General features: G+C 40.9%; 1 protein-coding gene across 4 annotated transcripts in view; it reads right to left on the reverse strand.

Moving 5' to 3' along the window:
• Nucleotides 1-12,451, reverse strand: part of SYNDIG1 (synapse differentiation inducing 1) — a 203,333-nt gene that overhangs the window by 180,836 nt on the left and 10,046 nt on the right. The gene's annotated exons all lie outside the window — the stretch shown is intronic.

Here is a 12,451-nt window from a genome sequence, read left to right on the forward strand (position 1 = left end):
TCACATTTTCTTTATCCATTCAGTCACTTATGGACACTTAGTACTTAGTGTACTTCCATAAACTGGTAAACTATCTACTTAAATAATGCTGCAATGAACATTGGGGAGCATATACCTTTTCTTTCTGTTTTAATTTGGGGACCATTACCAGTGGTGCTCAGGGCTCACTACTGACTCTGTGATCATGGATTACTCCTGGTAGGACTTAAGGGACCATATAACAGTGCTGGAAATCATACCTGCATCAGCAGCATGAAAGACAAGCACCATGCCTACCATACAATCTCTCTGCGCCACAATTCTTCGTTGTGCTTTTGGCTGTTTTTCATTTGGGGGTCACAATCTGTGTTACTCAGGTCTTGCTCCTGGCTCTGCACTAGGAGATCACTCCCGGTGGTGCCAGTATCAAACCTGGTGCAGCCGTGAGCAAGGCAAATGAATTAGCTCCTGGATTGTATCTCTGGCTCCCTAATTTTTCAAGTTAGTATTTACATATTTCATTATGTTGTTGACTGCCCAGAAATTGGATTTCTGCATCAAATGTCTATTCTATTTTTAATTCTCTGGGAAAAATACTTTTAATAGTGGTTGCACCAATTAAATTCCTACAAACAATGCACAAGGGACTCACTTCTCCATTCTTTTTTCTGACACTTATTCTTTTCTTCTTGCTATCAGCCCATCTAACAGGATTCAATTGATATCTCATCGTAGATAGATTTGCATCTCCCTGATGATTATCGATGTTTATTATCTCTTTGGTAACTAACAGTCTTCTGGAAAAAAAAGGTCACTGGACATTTTAACAAAGGTTATATTGTTATTACTGATTTGTAAAAGTATTACTGATTATGTATTTTAGAATTTAACCTACTAATAGACATTAGGTTTGAAAATACTTGCTCCCATTTGATAGGTTGCCATCTTTTTGTTGATAATTTCCTTTGTTATAAAGAAATTTTTGGGTTTCCAGTAGCCACACTTATTTTTACCTTTGCTCCTGCCGCATTGCATTATCTTTTGGTCAAATCCAAAAACAGTCATCATTGGGCCATGTTAAAAAATTTACATTACATAACTTTATCTTGGCATTTTTGTTTTCAGGTATTAAAACATTCAAGTCTTCAATCTATTTTGAAATAATAGTGTAAAGTACCAGCCCATTTTTGCTAGCACCATTGATGTATTATTTGTGTATTTATTTTTAATTATTATTATTTTTTTCCTTTTTTGGTCACACCCAGCGATGCATAGGGATTATTCCTGGCTCAGCACTCAGGAATTACTCCTGGCTGTGCTCGGGGGACCATATGGGGTGCTGGGAATCGAACCCGGGTCTGCCGCATGCAAGGCAAACGCCCTACCCGCTGTGCTATTGCTCCAGCCCCTATTTTTAATTATTTTTTAGCTCAGTGGGCTTCCAAGTGATGCTAGGAACCAAACCCAGAATTCCTGCATTCAAGGTTCTTGCCTTCTGAGTCATCTCCTTGGTCCCTTGCACCATATATATTAAAGATCCACCACCAATGCTATTGATTATTCTTTGCTTCTTGGTCAATTGACCTTTTATGGAGATTTATTTCTTGACTTTCTATTCTTTTCCCTTGATGTGTTTTTTTAAAATTTCCCTTAATGTAATTCACCATTTTGTTTGGCTATAATGTTTTTACATTAACTCGAAATCAGAAAGCATGATTTCCAGCTTTTCTCTTCCACCGAAGGATACACAATGGAGTACCATAAGAATAAGGATATGTGAAACCATGCAATTCACTGAAGTCTAAATAGACCTGGAGAGTATATTTTTACTTGAAGTAAATCGGTGAAAGGACAAATATTACAAGTTCCCACTTAGAATATAGAGCAACAAGACAGGGGATAGAAATTATCACATAATAGAAAACCACTGGCTCTAGATTATAGAAATGATAATGCCATGGAAAAGGTGGAGTGGGGTGGGGCACATTGAGAAAGTGAATTGGTGCTAACTTAAGGGCATTGGTCAAGGGTCTTGGACATTTTGGTGGAATAGGGGTGAGGTTATTATATACATCAAAACCATAGGAGTTAATACTAATGTATGCATCTGATCCAAACTTTAATAAGTAAATTTAAAAAAAAAAGATTGGTTTGGCTATTTGGAGTCTTTTGTGACATCATATGAATTTTAACTTTCTGTAAAAAAATTGCAATTAGGTTTTGACAGGGATTATACTAAGTCTGTATATTACTTTGGATAGTACAAATACTATAATAATATTAATCCTTGTAATCCATGAGCACAAAATAGCTTTCCATTTATTTTCATTTTTAATATCTGTCTCAATATTTTATGATTTTCACAGTATGATCTTTAGTTTAGTTTAATCCTAGGTACTTTGTTCTTTGGAATGCAATTATAAATAGAGCTGCTTTTCTTTTTTTAATATTTATTTTATTTCATTGAATCACTGTGACAAAAGTTACAAAGCTTTCAGGTTTAAATCTCAGTCATATAATGATCAAACCCCCATCCCTTCACCAGTGCACCTGTTCCCCCACCAAGAACCCCAATATACCCCCTCCTACCCCTCCCCCGCACTTGAGTGGCCAATGAACTTCACTTTACTCTCTCTATACTTTGGATACATTCAATATTTCAACAGAGAACTGACTGTTATTATTTGGATTTTTCCCCCAACAATCAAACCTGAAATAAAGGAACCATTTGACAGTTTATTTTCCATTGCTGAGAATGAAGATTATAGGAGCTCGTATGGCCACTATTGTGGCCATGCAGTTTTGGATTTCTGTTTTTTTAGCTCAGCTTGCGTCTAGATGCATTTCTATAAGTCTCTGGGTGCCAAAATGGGTTAGTAGACCTCCTGGATCATAGTCTTTAAGGAGCAGAGGGGCTGTGTCGTGCGTGGCTGCTCGGGATCTCATCTGGGCCGAGAGCGTGCCGGTAACACCCCCATCCCATGCTCTCTTGCGTATCACGTCACTATAAGCTTGCTTGTACCTCTGGGTTGTGAGTCCTAGAAAATGGCAGACGCCATGTGGGTGCTGCTGCTGCTGCTGCTGCCATCTTCCCCGTAGAAAGAAAGCATTGGGAGAGAAAATCCTTCCCCCTCCCCGGGCGGCATGGGGTCATAGCTCAGCTCACAGTGTAGATGCGTAAGTCTCTGCATGCCTAAATGGGTTAGTAGACCTCCCAGATCATAGTCTTTAAGGAGCAGAGGAGCCATGTCGTGCACAGCTGCTCTGGATCTCATCTGGGCCCTAGAACTGCTTCTTAATGTCTCTCTTTTCAATGTCTGAGAGGTTTTTTTTTTTTTGATAGCTCATCTTGGTGTATAGAAACACAACATTTTTGTATATAGATTTGTTTCCAGACACTTCACTAAATTTATGCGTTAGTTCAAACAGTTTTTTGGTGGAGTCTGCAATTTTCTACAGATAAAAAATATCATATTCCTTTTTGGAAGCTGTTTATTCTTAGTCCTGTCGAATTGCTCTGATGAGTCCTTCCCATCTTTTGTTGAATAAAAGTGATGAATGTGGAGCTGAGCGATAGGACAGCGGGTAGGGCACATGCCTCGCACTTGGACAATCAGGGTTGGATCCTGCTTCCTGTATAGTCCCTGGTGTACTGCCAGGAGTGACTCAAGCACAGAGGCAGCTTTGAGAACTGCCAGGTGTGGGGCCCCAAAACAAAATTAAACATACAATGTTGAAGTGGGCATCCTTGTCTTATTCCTGATCTTAGTTAGAGGAAGAATGTTTTCAGTCTTTTGCTTTTAAGGATGATTTTAGCTACATACCGTCACATGAAGCAGTTTACCATGTTGCTGTATATTCTCTTCATAACCACTTTATGGTGATTTGTATCTTTTTGTTTGGGGTCACACCTGGCTTAACTCTGGGCTTATTCCTGGCTCTGTGCTCAAGGATCACTCTTGGTGGTACTCAGGCAACTCTATGTGGTGCTGGAGATCAAAAGGGATAGACTCTGTGCAAGGCACACGCCTTAACCCCCTGATTTCTCTCCAGTCCCAAAGGACATTGAAATGCTTTTTCTTTATGTATTGCAGTGTGATACCTTCATTTTATGGTATCATATTAATTTTCAAATACAGAACCATCTTTATCTCCCCAGAATAAATAATATTTTTGCTGGTATATGACTTTACAAGTGTATTATTGAATATTGTTAGCTATAATTTTTAGAGTTTTTACATTTATGTGAGATATTGGCCTATATTTTTTCTTGAGATGTCATCCTCTGAATTTGGTGATGGGAGAATACTGAATTTGAAAAAGTTCCCTCCTCTTCTTTTTCATTCTGGTAATGGTATTAATTCTTCAAATATTTGGTAGAATAAGTGAACCCATGTGGTCCTGGGCTTTCATTTGATGATAAGTTCTAGAACATTTTTAGAACTTGGTAAAAATAATGATACAATGTTTCTACCCAGGGTTCTTATCCAAAAGTAGGTTATTTTCACCTTATCCTCCATTTATTTATGTTCTTTATTCCAAGAATATATTTATATAGTTTACTTTGTAAAGATGCTAGATTATTCTTGCCAAAGTTATCACTAAAGTGCACATTTTCTGGTGTCTTCGATAATGTCAGACTGGAATGGCAGTGGAACGTGGTAGTGGTGGTGGGGAGGGGGTGTCAGTACAACCATACAGAAGACCGAAGCAGGAACTTGAACTTGGTGCCAGAAAGAGGTGATGATTGAGCTGAGCCATAAAAGGATTATCGAAAGGAAGTCAAGCTAAGATGGAGAGAAGCATGGGTTTACACAATGTGTGTCCATATAGTGTGTGAGGTCAGGAGTGGAACTAGATAAACAAGGTGTGGGGCGGGGGGTGGGGGAAGGATGTGGTGAGTAGAAAACCAATCATCAATAGCTCATATTATTCCATTTGTAGCAGAAAAAATATAAAATTCCCCTGACCCTAAAAGAGCCTCCAGTGTGGTACCATTGGAAAGGATGAGTAAAGAGAGGCTTCTAAAATTTCAGGGCTAGGACGAATGGAGACATTACTGAGACCACTTGAGAAATCTGATGATCAACGGGATGATGATGATGATGATGATGATGATGATGATGATGATTCCATTTAGTCTTACTAAGTCACTGGAGATGAGAATCCAGTGGAGAGCTTTGAAGAAGGACCACGGAGACTTATGGCCTCTTATAAAGTTTGTTCTCTGACAGTCCTGGAGATTACAGGTGAGAAACACATAGAAGCAGAAAATGAGATGGAGAGGTTTCTACTGTGGACATGTGAATTACTTCCTGTCATCATTAGAGAAGGGAATTTGCAATATTTGTTCTGGGGAGGTGCCAGAGAAAGAATTCTCTAAGGGGTTTTCAATGAAGACGCCAGGGGGCATGTGGCTGGATAAGGCTGGGCCTCAGGGTAGGCTTAAGGATAGGAAAAATACATTGCAACCTTAAAGTCAGATGCATAAAAGTCACTGATAGGTCAATTAGTAAATGAAGACTAAAATAAGCAAAGGGCTCCTTCTGGGGAGCACCAGTGAATTCTGACAGCCATGGTTAGATGATTTCAAGATAGAGGAAAGTGGAAGAAGAGAAGAAGAATTCAGAGACAGAAGTGTACAGCCAAGACTGCTCCTAAGATATTTTCCAGGAAGAGGTGAACGAGTAAGTATTTAGAAGCCCCAAGGCCCTGATCTGGTCTTAAGGAGAAATGGAAGCAAATGTAAAGCAGAGTTCAACTCATTAAGAATATACATTTGAAACATACAGAGTTCTGAATGCAAATTACGGAAAGACCAGAACTTCTGGGCAGTTACTAAGGAGATGTTACCTTCCCGTTTTCTGGGACAGCCTCATGCTAGGAGCCAGAAAGGTGCCACTAGACCCGCAAGATCTTTATGGTCAATCTATTTTCAAATTTAGTTCATTTTTATATTCTTTATGATGGCTTCTGAGGATTTTAGCAGGAATGAATTTTCCTCTCTTTTGCTGAATGTGGCATATATTTCTGTTCTACTGGAATTTTAGAATTTCTAGATGGCCTGGCTGTAACTTAGCTATTGTCTATGAATCTCAAATAAGTTTACTTACTTGGTATGGGAACTTTCTGCAAAGGAAACTACTGAAAATAACATGTGGAGAAATGACCTAACTATATTTTGTTCTGCTTGGGCTTTACTGCAAATGGAATTTGCATGCATTTGTGTGTCCATGTATTGAATAGGATGTATAATTTTCCTTAGCATTTTGCCAGGTATGAGCACTGCCAAGACAGAGCATGATTATGTGAGAGGGAAAAAAAAACTTTAGGGACAAAGGAACAAACCTTACAACCAGGCTCTTCATGAGGCTACATGAGTTACAGAGCAGGTTGGATAACACCTGAGTCTCCTAGCGCCAAGTCTATGCTGAACCTGTCAAGAGGCAACAGAGGAAATTGAAAGGGCAGGTGAGCATATTTTTTTTTTGCTTTTATTATTTTTTTTTGGAGGGGTCACACCCAGCGATGCACAGGGGTTATTCCTGGCTCTGCACTCCTGACAGTGCTCAGGGGACCATATGGGATGCTGGGAATTGAACCCGGGTCGGTCGCTTGCAAGACAAACACCCTCCTTGCTGTGCTATTGCTCCAGCTCCAGTGAGCATACTTCAAGTCTCCATTTTTCCCTTTCTTTACTTTTCCCTTCTCCCTAGCACACTTTTCCTCTTACCCAGAACAAATGCCTTGGTATGGCAAGAAGGAGCAAACTACCAAAACGGCTATTTTTTTTCTTTGCCAAGTTAAAAAACAAACAATACATGATTTTAGTCTGGCCTTCAGACAAGCTCAGTCTACTCTGAATTCAGCCCCATTTTAGTCTGAAACCAGCAGGATAGGGGAATACTGTGGAGGTGCCCTGCTTACGTTCGGAAAACAGTCCCAGGCTACAGAGACTAGAGGGTGAGTCCACCCCATGCTCAGCCCCTCTCCTCCAACCAGACCCAGGCGCCAGATGCCACCCATGCGCCCTAGGACCAGAGAGCTTGGGCATCAGAACATCTGCCTCAGTCAGTGACGGCAAGACTGGTCCAAACTGTCAGCTAAGGCATTCCATCTCATCCCAGTGGCTTATGTGTCCTCTGAAGAAGCACTACCATAATCCAATGAACAAGGCTCCGCAAAACCACTACAATGGCCTTTTACATAAGGCCCAGGACAAACAGGCACCAAGCGTGCCCTGTTAGGTCTCATACATCCATTCTAATGGGTCTCTGCTCCAGCACACACTAATCCCATTGTCATGGCAGGCAGCATCTGAGCAGAGTTCCCGCCTGCCCTTCACAGTACTATAGAAAGGCCATGGCACCTCTTGATGTCTCCACCCCTGTGTCTCTTGATAGTTCCATAAGTGCAGGCACACACACACACACATATGCACACACACATACATACACACTCAAGTAGGCACATAAGCATGCAAGCACACACATATATAAACAAGCACGCATTCAAGCATGCTTCAAGAAGGCGATCACGATGCACAATGCTGTTGGAAGGTGGTGCCATCCCCCACCCCAGTCAAAGTGGCACTGCTTTCCCCAAGGGCCTATGGGAGCATTCCGAGCTTCCACCCTGAGTTTGGGCTGCCCACCAGGAGAGAAATCACACACTCGTTCTACAGAAGAAGTGTGAGGCCATGTGGCCCTGCTAAGGGCAGAAACCCACGCTATGGGAAGGCCAATGGCAGAGCTTCCTGGTCCCTCCGGTTGCCTGCAGGAATGCCAGGTCCTGCAGGGACACATGGGCCCAGCAGCTTCCACTCAGGGAACAATCTCTCTGTTCCATTCCCCCAGCTCTTCTGTCTCTCAAGTTATAACATCTCGATGGAGAACTTAGAAAATAAGCTAAACATGGTCCCTTCTAGCAGTCAACATTTCTCTAGCCTAGTAGAGGTGAGCCTTATCTTAAACATAACCTGCAATTGTAAAGTAAACTGAAGGCAAAAAATTTCCCCAGGCACCAAGGAATAGGGAAGTTCACCCTTCAAACAGTGATCACAGGAAAGCCCTGATCCTCACACCTGTGGGGCTGGCAGTTACTGTCCTATGCACAGAACAACTAACTAATGATAGGCAATACCAGTCAAGTTGATGATCAGAATAGATGGCCAGTGGATGTAACCTTTGTTGGTGGGTTTCCTGGTAAAGGAGGCAAAATGGTGGCCTAAATCAAAAGTTCAACTTTCCTAAATGAAATTCTGATATCCGGGACATTTGAATGTGTGAAAACATCCTGCCTTTGAAAAAGATGGTGCACTTGAGGTTGAACCAAGATGAAACAGAGAGAGACACTGTCCATAACCTCAGTAACAGCTTGCTCTCTATCAGTCACCAAACTGACCCGTGTTCTATGGCCCTTTGGTCTGTGAGGCACAACACAGAGCAACAATTGCAATTTCAAGTACAAATTTTTGTGACTCCAGAGTTTAAAGTCCATGTTTTTTTATTTGAAAGGTACTGTGTAAATTTTCCATTTATAGAAAAAAATCTGTTTTATTGAATCACTTTGAGATAGACCCTTACAAAGCTGTTCATGATCGGATTCAGTCATACAGTATTCCAACACCCATCCCTCCACCAGTTACGTTTCCCAATACTTGGTAAATTTTCTATATACAATTTATAACAGAAAAGGAAACTGCAGGAACCCACAACCCCCTGTGCCATGTGTACACGCCTCTCTGCTCCTCTGTAATGCCCGAACTGTCCATCAGGTACTCTCCAACAACCATGATCCCGCCCAGCGACCCCGGGATACTCTTCCAATGGCTCCCAGGCAACAGGGGCTCCCCTGGAACTCCCCAACACCCTGTGCAGTGTGGACACACCTCTCTGCTCCTCTGTATTGCCCAAAATGTCCATCAGGTACTCTCAGATGATCTTGACCCCGCCCACCCCGTCTACCCCGCCCTGTGCCCCAAGAGATTACAGGGAGCATGGCTTGTATTTCAGTGGGTGTGGCCTCAAAAGGGGCATGGCCAGTTGCCAGAGCCTTGGCAGCTCACGCAGTCACAGTTGTAATTTTCCTTACATTATACACTCTATAACCTATTTCTTAGAAAATCATCCTGGCCATCTCAATCATTCTTTGACAAATAGTCCTTTAGCTGACTTCAACTTCACAAAAGCTGTCAGTGAACAATAGAATCTGCACAAACTCCTCGTACAAACAGCATAGCCTTAAGTCAAAACTTGAGGCCCCACACAAACCAAGAGTAGGGCTGAGAGTAAGGAAGCATTCTAGAATTGGAACAAGGCTACCATCATCAACTTACAAAGAAGCACCCTCAGAATTGGAACAAGGCTACCATCATCAACTTAGCACAAACAGAATGCCCCCTGCAGAAAGAGGGAACAGGGATAGATAACTAGAAGGTTCCAACTCTAGACTTCCATAACAATATGAAGAAACGGCAAAAATCCCCTCCACGAAGAGAAGATGAAGAAAAGATTCCAGAAATCTCCACATGGTCTACCCACATACAGGACCTCTCAGAAAAAGAATTCAGAGAGGAAATCTTGAAAAGGGTCAGTGTATTCAAAGCAACCATGGAACAGACATCCAAAAACTAAGGGAGGATATGAATGATGCTTTGGATCGGTCAACCAAGAAAATTCAGGAAGAAATGAGATCAGAAATTTCAAAGCTACGAACAAAGTCACACAAATAAAGGATTCAGTAGATGAATAAAAAATCTCAGTAGGTGCCCTCAACAGTAGAATGACTACAGCCAAAGACAGAATCAGTGAGCTTAAAGATGAACTGCAGAAAGCTTACAGACAACAACAAATAATGGCAAAAGATCTCAAAATGGCTATAGAACGAATCAGAGTCCTTGGGGATGACTTCAAGAGGAACAACATAAGAATCATTGGAGTACCAGAAGCACAGGGAAGTAACCCCAATGAAAGAAACACAGTCAAAGACATCATTGCTAATAAATTCCCAGAACTGGAGAAGGCAGGCATCCAGATCCAAGGAGTCCGAAGAGTACCAGCAAAAAGAGACCCGAACAAAAAGACTCCAAAGCATATCATAGTCAGAATGACGGAGGCTGTGGATAGAGACACAATTCTGCAAGCAGCAAGGTCAAATAAGGAAATCACATACAAAGAAGCACCCTCAGACTTACAGCAGACCTATCAGAGAAAACCCTCTGAGCCAGAAGACAGTGATGGGACATAGTGAAAAAACTCAATGAAATGAATGCCTCACCAAGAGAACTTTACCCAGCTAAACTCTCACTAAAACTTGAGGAACCATACATGATTTCTCAGATAAACAACAGCTCAGGAACTTCATAGACTCAAAACCAAACTTAAAAGAAGGACTAAAGGGGCTATTGTAAGTCAATGATGAACCTCACAAGAATAACCAACCCCAAAGAAAGATGACACAAAACCCCATGACAATAATCTCTCTCAATGTCAGTGGCCTAAATGCGCCAATTAAGAGACACAGAGTGGCAAAATTGATTTTTAAACTAAACCCAACATTCTGCTGCCTGCAAGAAACACACCTGAACAGTTAGAACAAACACAGACTCAAAGTAAAAGGATGTAAAACAATCCTGCAAGCAAACAACTCCCTCAAAAAAGCTGGGATGCAATACTAGTATATGACAACATAGATTTAAGGTTGAAAAAGATTAGAAGGGATAGCAGGGGTCACTTCCTATTTATCAAGGAATATTTGCAACAGGAAGAAATCACACTCTTAATCATATATGCACCTAATGAGAGACGGGCTAAATACTTAAAACAATTCCTAATAGATTTTAAGGAGGACATCACTAATAGCACAATAGTAGTGGGAGACTTCAACTCTGCCTTATGACCTCTGGATAGATTGACAAGAAAAAAACTCAGCAAGGAAACACGGACTCTGAAGGAAGAAATAGAAGAGAAAGGCCTAATAGACCTATACAGGGCTTTACACCCCCAAAAGAAAGAATACACATTCTTTTCCAGTGCACACAGAACAATCTCCAAAATAGACCATGTACTGGGCCACAAAACATACCTCAATAAACTCAGAAAAATAGAAATTGTATCAACTATATTCTCAGACCACATGTGCTGAAGGTAGAAGCTAATCACACACAGACATAAAGAATCAAAACAAACTTCTGGCAATTAAGCAGCTCAGTGTTGAACAATGAGTGATCAGGAAGGAAATCAAGGAAGAAATCCAGAGATACTTTGAAACAAATGAGAATGAAGACACGAGCTACCAAAACTTACAGGAAGCAGCTAAAGCTGTGTTAAGGGGAAAATGTATAGCTCTGCAAGTATTCCGTAGGAAGGAAGAAAGGGCCAACATAGATAGCTTGACTTCACAGCTCAAGGCCTTAGAAAAGGACCAGAAAAAGAAACCCAAACCTGACCGAAGGAAAGAATAATAAAAATTAGAGCAGAAATAAACGACATGGAAACCCAGAAAACAATCCAAAAGGTCAATGAAACCAAGAGCTGGTTCTTTGAGAAAATTAACAAGATTGTTAAACTACTAGAAACACTCACAAAGAAAGAGAGAGAGAGAGAGAACCCTAATAAACCAAATCAGAAATGAAAAGGGGGACATCACAACAGAAGCCAAGGAGATTCAAAAGATCATCAGAGACTACTTTGAAAGTCTGTATGCCACGAAACATAAGAATCTAAAAGAAATGGATGAATTCCTTGATTCCTACAATCTCCCAAGATTGAACCAAGAAGACTTGGAATACCTGAATAAATCCATTAATATCAAGGAAATTGAAACCATAATCAAAAACCTCTCCAAAAACAAAAGCCCAAGTCCAGATGGATTCACTGGCGAATTCTTCCAAACATTTAAAAAAGACCTGTTGCCAGTTCTGCTCAAGCTTTTCCAGGAAATTGAAAAAATAAGAACTCTCCTGAACAGTTTCTATGAGGCACATATCTCCCTAATACCAAAAGCAAACAAAGACACCACTAAAAGAAAATTAGAGACCAATATCCCTGATGAACACCGATGCGAAGATCCTCAACAAAATATTAGCAAATAGGATCCAACAACTGATTAAAAAGATCATACACCATGACCAAATGGGATTCATCCCAGGAATGAAAGGATGTTTTAACATTCGGAAATCAATCAACATAATCCATCATATCAACAAAAGTAAAGATAAAAACCATATGATCATATCAATACATGAAGAGAAAGCATTTGACAAGATCCAATATCCCTTCATGATGAAAACCCTCACCAAAATGGTTTTGGAGGAACTTTCCTTTAGATAGTCGAAGCCATCTACCACAAGCCTACGGCAAGCATTATCAACAACAGGGAAAAACTATGGGACTTCCCTCTAAGATCAGGCACAAGACAAGGATGCCCACTCTCACCACTTCTCTTCAATACAGTACTGGAAGTACTTGTG

The sequence above is a fragment of the Sorex araneus genome, chromosome 3, assembly GCF_027595985.1.
Source record: "Sorex araneus isolate mSorAra2 chromosome 3, mSorAra2.pri, whole genome shotgun sequence".
NCBI classification, from domain to species: domain Eukaryota; kingdom Metazoa; phylum Chordata; class Mammalia; order Eulipotyphla; family Soricidae; genus Sorex; species Sorex araneus.